The following is an 8134-nucleotide window of genomic DNA, read 5'->3' as shown; positions in this document are numbered from 1 at the left end:
CACAGCAGCTTGGAACGATCCTAACATTCACATCCCGCACAACACCTCTAGAGTCAGGGTTGGCACTAATGACTCTTCCAAGCTTTAACTGGCCCCTCAATGTGTTCTGGTCACACAACCAAACAATAGCTCCAACAGTGATGTTCCATTGTGAGGTATGCCATTTGCTTCTCACAAACAGGTTGGGACCGGTGAGCTGGCGCCAGGACATCCAGAACCTGTTAACCTAATACTGCATTTTCCGGAGTCTCTTGTAGGGGTAACTTGTAAACTCAAATGTCTTAAAGTCGCCACTTGAAGATGGTCGTCCCAGTAGAAGCATATTGGGCGTGATATACTGCACGCTATCGTCACAACTCTGCACCCTAGAACCTATTGGATGTTCATTGGCAAGGTTGGCGGCAATCTGAAGGGTTGTCTGGAGCTCACTGTAGCTGAGGCCTGAGTCTTTCCCCAGACTCTAGAATGCCTTATTCACTATGTGAACAGCAGCTTCCGCAGCACCATTATAATGTGGCAAATCGGCTGATTGGGTTTTCCACTGCCATTTGGTTCCATTTTGAGTCAAAGCTTCCTCCACAACAGACCTGTCCAGGCCATTCAGGCACTTGTATAGCTCTTCCAGGACAGATTTGGCACCGATGAAGTTGGTGCCTGGGTCAGACCAGATCTTCTTAGGATGCCCTCGAATTGCAGTGAATCTCTGGTACGCCATCAAAAAAACTCTCAGTTGACATTGTTTTGGTCAGCTCTGTGTGGATAGCTCTATTGGCCATGCTGCAGCAGAATATGACTCCCCACACCTTCATTGTGACCCACTTCTTCACATCGTCTTTGACTTGATAGGGTCCTAACAGGTCAACAGCTATGAACTTGAATGGGGCAGCAGGTCTGGTTCTCTCTTGAGGTAGGTTGCCCATTACTTATTGACATCTTCTGGCTCTGGCTCTGGCTTTCTTACAGATTATACCATTGTCAACGACTTTTTGAGCAATTCTTCTTCCTTTGATGACCCACACTTTCTTCTTCATCTTCAGTAGAGTTGCAGCCACTCCCTCATGACCCTCATCGTGAGCCTCACGAGCCAAAAATGTCGAAACCCATGTGCTGTAAGGCAGGAGGGGAACACCAACTTTGTCCTCTCTGAAGCTCTGGACTCTTCCACCGCAAACCAGTAGCCCAGACTCTTGCTCTCGATAAACTACAAGTCGGTCTGTAGTGATGGTTGGGAAGGCTACAAATTCTTGTGCAACAAAGAAGAGGTCTCTTAGGGCATCTTGGCATTCTGTCACAGTGAGTACATTTACATGGACAACAATATTCAGATTTTAACACGAATAAGACAATACTCTGATTAAGAATCTACCATGTAAACAGGGATTTTTGATTACCTTAATCTGACTAAAGTCATACACGAAGTAAATACAAATCGAATTAAGACATGTGGAGTATTCCTATTTTAGTCGCATTATTGAAGTGCAGTATAGACATGTACACACCTTAATCAAATTATTACTGTGGTGTAGGACTTTTCGCCACATTTTGCGGCAGGATACACACACGGCAGTGGTCAACCGTTTGACTGCAAACAAAAGACCATGGCTTCAACAACGCCGTTGTCTGTTTGCACGTATAGCATGACAAATAATTAACTGCACTTGAAGCTTTCAGTAAATTAAACATGCAACTCCAAAAACTGTATATGGCATCATAACGAAGACAAACTATATGTTTACACTTGAAATTCTGGAGGGGACGTTGGATGGTGTCGCGTGGTGATGTAATGACGTGTGCCATTAATCGATCTATGTACTATAACATGTAAAACGGGAACATGAAAGGAATATTATAAAAGCAACTCATGTAAACGCGTTAATCATAATAATGTCTTATTCAGAATAAGGTAAATAATTAGATTACTGATGTCCATGTAAACATAGTGACTGATAACTGATGAGACGGATGAGATTGCCTCCCACTTTGGAAACTTAGCCCCTGCTGCCACTTTGAATCTTCCTCCAAGTCTTTTGGATCAGCCCCTCAAGTGATAATATTGGTGATATTCAGTGGTCCAGAGACCCTCCACCAGTCCTTAATGTGTGTGCTGCTTTGGAACGCTCCAATCCTGTTGGCGAAGAAAGTCTGGAAGCCATAGCCCTCATGCTGGATCACACCAAGGACTGTCTGGTTGTCAACAAAGTGGTACCACTGCTTGTCTTGGATTCGGCATGTTGCTTGAAGTACTTCTTTAGACGGGTGGCGAAGACTGCCACACACAGCTCTGCCTTGACTGTTTCTCCCTTGGGGTCCAGGGGAGTCAATTTGGCTTTAGATTCCACTAGTCTCACTGTTGAACCTTGGTCGCAGGCCCATTACAGATACAGGAGAGCACCATAAGCATGTTCACTGCCATTAGAGAAGGTGATTGCATCAGGTTCAGCAGAAATGCCTGCTGGAGTCAAGGCCCTGGCAAGCGTATCTTTGCCCAGCTGAACATGTTCTTCAAAGAGGTCAATAGCATCTTATTTTTGTCTGACAGCGCAAGGTTCCATGTGTCCTTAATGGTGCTACATCTGGGTTTATCCTCTTTGAATGCTCTTCGGACCAAGATGGCCCCTCTCTGCTTTGTAGGTGTTGTCAGGCTGATCGGGTCATACAGTCCAGAATCTTGACTGAGTAACTCTCATCGTGCAAGTGGGTCTGGCGTCTGAGATCAAACTTGCCCCAGGAAAAGGTATTGGCCAAGTCTTGTCTTTTTCTTCCGTTTTGAGAAGTTTATTCTGCCTATGACATAAAACTTGTCATCTTCTAAAATAAAGCCAAGGCAGAGAGCTTTCTTTTCCTCATCTTTGAGTTTGAGTTACCCAGCAGATTTTTTCATCCTACTTTGGCCAGTGAAGACCCATGGCTTCAACTCGAACCCCTCTTCTTTCAGGATCTGCTCCACATTTGCTGTGATGATTTTGAGCTGGTCCAAGCTGTTGTGACATAGCTGTCTTCTTGTAACACTCAACGCTCTTCTTTAAGGTGGCTAAACTGGTGAGGATTAGCTGTCTCTCTCATAGCGAGCTGAGCAATACAAGCTGCTGGCTTGTATCATATGTTGAATCTCGTGATTGCATAAATGCCCAGCCCTTCCTCTTCAGAGTCACGCCACAGGAACCTGTGCAAATGTGCTTCTCGGTCTTCGAGCCGAACTGAGTTATACATTTCCTTGATGTCTACCAAGGGGAGTGAAGACTCCCCTCTGGAACTTGAGAATCACAGCACGGATTGGGTTGAGGTCATCTGGAACTTTTAGCAGGAGGTCATTGAGATTCAGGCCTCTGAACTTCTGACTGCTGTTCCAGACGAGTCTTACTGGAGTCGTGACGGAGTGTGGATTTGGAGCGATGAGATATCTGATGTACCAAACTGGTCTGGACCAAGTACGTAGAGTTTTTTGGACAACTTCATTGCGGCCCGGCAATTGACCATGTCATGGACTTGAGCGGCATAAGCGGCTTTCCATTCCAGCTCTTTGGCCAGCTGTCTCGGTCCTCAGGAAGGTGGTCTCGAATGCCTTTCTGTTGTTCAGCAATGTGGCTGGATCTTCTATCACAATGCAGATTTTCTGGGGAGCCAGCTGACCTTCCTTGTGACTTATTAGGAGATGGATCTCTTTTGGCCTCACAGGTTCACTGAGAGATACATCTGGGAAGTACTTTTGCAATTATTTGTCACATGTCTCTGGACATCTGCAGTGCTGTCCAGACAATAGCAGACCAAGTGGTGGGACGGGAGGGTGCCTCTTGGAGTGTTGACTCGGATCTTCACTAGGTAATGCTTTGTTTTGACAAGGACTGTAATGCCTCCGGCACCATGGACCATGTGAATGATATCTTCACTTCTGAGGTTAAGTCGATCAGCAACTTTATGAGTGATGTAATTGGTGACTGACGCTAGGTCAATCAGGGTACTAATCTTCTGCCCAGTGTTGGCTGTAACTTCCAGGAGCATCATAATTATAGGCCACTACACTAAGCCATTTTCCGCCAGAAGGCCTGATTTACTTTTTGTGGCATGGGAGGTCCTGGACACTGTGTTGCAGAAACATCTCGACATTGTTGGGCTAGTTCAGGTGAGAGTTTTCTAAAGAAAATAAAGTTATAAGATATACATTTTTGATCATTGATGTGGATAGTATATTTATAGATATAGATATGTATATAGATATAGTATATATATATTTATTAAGCATTTATAACATGTAAGTTAAAAATGGCTCACTATTTGGCAGGTATTGCATTAAAATCACCCTTTTTATTAATGCATGTATAACTGCTTATCAATGATTTATAATGCAGTTGTAAATGAGTTATTAGTCATTTATAAACACCTTTGTTAACTCTTTACAAAGGGAACCTTGATGTAAAGTGTCCTCTTAATACCACCTGCAACCGACTTGCAAGTACAAAGTCATAGTTTGTGCTTATATGTTGTAAGAAATACATCAACACACACGCACACAGACAAACTGTAGATGCCAATTTCTGATTTATTTTTTAAAGAAAACCACTCAAAATAGCTTTAAACCTATTCCGTTATTATTTAATCTTTTAGGGGCAGGGCAAATACATATATCTTGCCCATTTTGGCTGAAATTATGATTGTCTTACATTATAAAAAGTTGAAAACACATGCACACATGAAAACATGTGCGCCGTATTAGATAGTATACATGTAATACATCTGCCATAGCCCCACTTATGGAACATGCTGTATGGTGGCATGTGATTACATAAAACAAGAGAACATGAAATCAGATTAGCATGGTGAGCATAATGAAAATGGTACGGCATTTTCTATCAACATCCGCTGCTCTTTATTAGGACAAGATGCTTGGCCAAGTCATGCAGAAATAGCCAACACCAGACATGGCTATTCCATGAGGGGCCGGACCTCAGGAGAGACAGCTGTGTCCAGTAACATCCTCATGCTGAATATTTCATGACAAAGATGAAGGATCTTTGTCCTGACATGAGCTTTAGCTTATGTTTGACTGTTTAGCACTCTTTACTGTATGCATATAGTGACAACAACCAGATATAACAGAGAAAAAAAACTGTCATGCATGACAGTACATCCTATGATGTACAGTGACAATCAATCTGAACATATGTCCATAATGTCCCAAAGCCATCTTCATCTCTCTGCTGCATAAAGCTAAGTTCAGATGTGACCTCAGTTTGGGAAACTACATCATTTTTAGTTAAAAATAAATAACTAAATAAAACAAACAAACAAATAAAAAACACTGTAAAAATACTACAGTAAAAACCCGTATATGGGAAAACTGTAAAATATCCATCCTTACATTTCATGTAAGTTTACAGTAAAATACTATTATATTTACTATTTTTGGAAGTAAGAAAGAACAAGTCATCTAATAATTTACAGTGAAACTGTAAACTGATATTCCCAGAATTCCCTGGGTGACACTTCACATTTGATGGCATTTAATTTACATGATTGCGTTTCTGCAAAGCATATTGCATAAATTATGTGTGTGGAAAGGCTACTTGCGATGAACTTTGATTTGTCATGTCTTACCCTTATCCACCTGTGTTATTATGGTGGTTGTCAGTACATGTTAATGTACAAAACAGATTTTGTGGCAGGGGGGAGTTTTTTTTTTTTTTTTTTTTTAATACAGTAAAATTACAGTTTTAAATTTTAAATTGTACATGTCCATATATTTACTGTATTTTTACAGTATTCTGGCAACCACAAGCTGTATGTTGTAATGCTATATTTTGTTAAGAGAGATATGTGAATTTTACATCACAATCACACCACACCTGTGTTCCCTGTTGTTTTATGCTGGTTGTGTTTTATGGCCATGTGTCGTTTTGAGTGACTAGCTAGAGCCGGCTTTTCTGGGTGCCTTGTGAGAAGTGCGTCTAGTCACTGGACATTAATTATGGACATATGCCTGTTTATCTGAAGACACCAAAGCTGATCGCTGCATCCTGTCTTCATCAGACATGCATGCGTACACGTAAACACACATGTACTTCCATGCACCCTTTTTTAATTTGTCACATTACATTTTTTTAAACGGCAGTGAAAACATGGCAGCTTCTCTCTCTTTGTCCCTCTTTCTTTGTTGTCCTCACTTCCCCTTCCAGTCTCACATGATATGTCACTATAAATGGAAGGAAAGTTCTGCAAGGTTTTGACTCACTGGCCCAATAACCCACCAAGGAGACTCAAAAGAGGCTGTAAATGGACTAAAGCCCCCAAATTCTTGTCACACAAGCATTTCTGCTGTAACAGCACTTTATTAGATAGAAAAAGAGAGAGTTATGTGTACATATATCACTGGTGCTCTTTCTATGTGCTTGTGTCCTAGCAACATATCTTAGTACATATTGGCCTTTTCCACTCAAGTATAAATTGAAGATGAATAGTAATTACACCATTCATTTTCATATATTACTCTCTGATGTAACTTGCATCCGAGTGTAATATAATGTCTTAATAGTTCAGCTTTGACTCAGTTTATACATGCCAGTCGTGTCTGTGCCACATCACTGATTCGTGTTGTACTGAAATTATGTGGTGAATACCATTAAACTTTGATATATATATATATAGGCTTTTGGTTTGGTAAGCATTACAAACCGAACGATTCGTTGGACTAATCCTATTACATTTGGAAAATAAAACAGCTTAAAGTGTGTGAAATATAATGTTCTCAGTGCCACTGTGCTCAACAAGGCAGCCTAAACGACGTAACAGGCAACGTGCTGTCTGCCCAGTGGCGTAACGTTAGCGGACAGCGCTGCCTTTGTACTTTGACTGAATTGCCTGTTGGCTGTTGTTTATTAAATATTATTATTCAATAAATAATACTTTATATAAATATAGGGTAACACTTTATAATAACTTTAATTTATAAATCATTAACAAATAGTATGTAATGATTAACAGATCATTAGTTAATATATTTATTAAAATGGCTAGATATATGAAATAATGTTCTTGTTAATGTGTACTAATGAACTTACTATACCTAATGATTAATATGATTATTTAAAGTAAATTGAAATGCTTACAAATGTCATTAAACTTTCAGTTTATATGATCTTCATTTGTTGGTCTTTGCTTGTTGTGTAGACATCTATTTGCATATCATAACAAATAATCTATTAAATATGTGTTCATGTTTTTGCAGTACCCAATCTAAATGGAAAATATTCATTATTTTAAAATGTTTATAAATATGTACTATTCATTAATACCTTTATGAGCAGTCATCTCAATGGCAAAAGGTGTCCCAAAATACCTGAATTCACCCTATTCACCCGTCTTTACTAATCATTTATTGATCATTTGTTCATGTTTTTCCAGTAGCCAATCTAAAGTTTAAACTATTCATCACTTGTAAATGTTTATAAACGATTACTAATAATTTAGTATCGTTATGGGCATTGGACTTTTAGCTAATGTAACAAGATTTGTGTAAAGGGTGGCTGGTTAATTTAGCTAAATGCTTCCTAAAGACAAAACAGATTGTAATTTTGGTGCAATTTTTTTATTACCTCAACACTCACATTAGTTTACTACTCTTCAGTATATCATTAAACAAGATATTCCTTGAATCATAAATAAACAGGAGAAAACTATTTTTTTTACAAGAAAATACTTCATTTATCAAAACAATATAATATAAACAGATTTAACTGTTACCTTATAAATTGACCCGTGTACACTGTTGACCCCTTAAACCTACCCATACCACCAAACCTGTCCCTAACCTTACCCGTATCACACCTCAATAGCAGCAAAAGAGTTGTGCATTAACACAAGCTTATAATAATTTTATAACATCTGTTAAAATCATTTGTAGATTTTAAATAAGTGCTTGATCATATAGAATTGAAAGATTACTGACATTTGTAAGCATTTTAACTTGCATGAAATAATGATGTTTGAACATGATCTAATGTTTAATAAGTTTATTAGCAAACATTAACAAGTACATTATCTCACGTTTCTAACTCTTTGAATATATATATATATATATATATATATATATATATATATATATATATATATATATATATATATATAAAAAATACACACACAC

The sequence above is a fragment of the Sinocyclocheilus grahami genome, unplaced genomic scaffold (assembly GCF_001515645.1).
Source record: "Sinocyclocheilus grahami isolate Dianchi unplaced genomic scaffold, SAMN03320097.WGS_v1.1 scaffold1464.1, whole genome shotgun sequence".
Classification (NCBI taxonomy): domain Eukaryota; kingdom Metazoa; phylum Chordata; class Actinopteri; order Cypriniformes; family Cyprinidae; genus Sinocyclocheilus; species Sinocyclocheilus grahami.
This window is presented reverse-complemented; position numbering follows the sequence as displayed.